Source organism: Cynara cardunculus, unplaced genomic scaffold (genome assembly GCF_001531365.2).
Source record: "Cynara cardunculus var. scolymus isolate 2C unplaced genomic scaffold, CcrdV1 Un_Scaffold_907, whole genome shotgun sequence".
Lineage (NCBI taxonomy): Eukaryota > Viridiplantae > Streptophyta > Magnoliopsida > Asterales > Asteraceae > Cynara > Cynara cardunculus.
Genome location: NW_020200644.1, coordinates 16,495 through 18,861, shown reverse-complemented (window position 1 = coordinate 18,861; position 2,367 = coordinate 16,495).

The window sequence follows — 2,367 nt, the reverse complement described above, 5'->3', positions numbered from 1 at the left end:
AGAAGCTTCAAACCAATGAACTTCTGATGAAGAAGTATAAAGATGCCCAAGATGTTTATGAAAAATTAAATGGTCAAATGGACACTCAAGGGATTGGATTCAATGAATTGGACTCCTTTATCGAATCAAAGAAATCCACCCTTGAATCTACTTTCAAACATTGATGCATTCAGAAACCCGACTTTCTCCCAAAACCAAAAGCAAACTTTAAAAGAGTTAAAGTCAATGGAAAAAACTATCGTTTTAAGACAGGATTTTGAGAATGTGGTGTACGAGAACAGTACAAGTAAGAATTCTGATGGAAGGAATGACATCTACAAATCAGAGACCGATGGAAACCCTATGGTCAAACCAGAATCTCTGATTGACAATCCCACTTCATCAGTAAGGTGGCTTATGTTGAAGGTTTAAAGCACAACTTTCTGAGCATAAGCCAGTTCTGCGACAAGGGTCTTGAAGTCAGGTTCYGCAAAGGCTTTTGTATCATAGAAACAAAGCCCAGGCAAACAATCATCAAGGCAAAGAGAAAAGGAAATCTCTATCTTCTAGATTTTGAATCCTCTATGGGACAAGACACCCTCTGTCTTGTGTCTCATAAGAGCGATGAAAATTGGCCATGGCATCAAAAGTTTTCACATCTCAACTTTGATGCACTACGAAAACTAGCCACACAGAAGTTGGTCAAGGGAATTTCGGATCTCAAATTCGAAAAAGATCATCTTTGTTCAGCCTGTGAAATGGGAAAACTAAGACGGGCCTCACATAAATTCGAAAAAGATCATCTTGCTTCATCGTAGTTACCCATCACATTATGGGCTGAAGCTATTTCCACTGCATGCTTCACCCAGAATCGATCAATCATCAACAAGAGGCACCAGAAGACACCTTATGAGCTCATTAACCAAAGAAGATCAAATGTCAAATATTTTCATGTCTTTGGGTGCAAATGCTTTGTACTCAACGATAGAGAATATCTTGGCAAGTTCGACAAGAAAGCTGATGAAGGGATCTTTCTGGGCTGTTCTCAAACTGCCAAGGCCAACAGTGTCTACATCAAAAGGACAAGAATAGTCATCGAAAGCATCAATGTGTCCTTTGATGATTCCACACCAATGACTTCTGAACACAATAGTTCAGAACTCGGACTTCAAAGGAGAGCATCTGATTCATCACTTGGAAAACCTAATGAATCAGAGTTAGCTCAATTATTTGAAGACATCTTCGACAAAGAAGTAATCTCTGGACATGCACCAACTGCAAAATCCACTTCCAGAACTGATGAAAAACTTGAAGTTTCCAATGCTACAGGTACACCTCTTACTAAAACTCATGTTACTTCACCTTCTACTTCTTTTGTGTCTTTAGATCAAGATCAAGAACCAGAGTCTAACTCTGGAGATGATCTCTTCGAGGGGGAGCAAATTGTCCCATCAGTCGATGAAGAATTGCATCTTGTTGCTCCAGAACCCTAATCAAGCACCAAGTGGACAAAAGATCACCCACACCACCAAATCATTGGTGATCTAACCTCTAGTGTCAAGAAGAGATCTGCCACTGCCAATTAAATGCCTCTTTGCCAACTTTCTGAGCATGATAGAACCAAAGAAAATTTCAAAAGTCCAACTAGATCCAAACTGGACAGACGTGATGCAAGAAAAATTACTCCAGTTTGAAAGAAACAAAGTATGGTTTCTTATGCCTCTACCCAAAGGGAAGACGCCATAGGAACCAAATGGGTTTTCCGAAACAAGAAGGACGAAGATGGCATAGTCATAAGGAACAAAGCCAAGCTTGTTGCCAAGGGCTACTGCCAGGAAGAAGGGATTGACTACGATGAAACATTTGCTCCCATCGCAAAACTTGAGGCCATCCGGATATTTCTAGCCTATGCAGCTCACAAAGGCTTCAAGGTTTATCAGATAGATGTCAAGTCTGCCTTCCTAAACGACACACTTCAAGAAGAAGTATACGTGCAGCAGCCCCCTGGGTTTGAAGATCCAAAACATCCAAATTATGTCTACTTTCTAGATAAAGCTCTCTGTGGGTTGAAGCAAGCACCCAGGGACTGGTATGAAACACTATCTACCTTTCTCATCAACAATGGATTCGAAAAAGGTACAATCGATACAACCCTCTTTCTCAAAAAGCACAAAGGAGATATCTTACTTGTTCAAATATATGTGGACGACATCATATTTGGTTCTACAAATGCAAAACATTGCGAAAAATCACAGAGTTGATGAAAAGCAAATTTGAGATGAGCATGATGGGAGAACTAAGTTTCTTCCTTGGTCTTCAAATAAAACAAGCCTCAGAAGGAATTTTCATCAATCAGTCCAAATATGTGACTGACCTTCTGAAGAAATA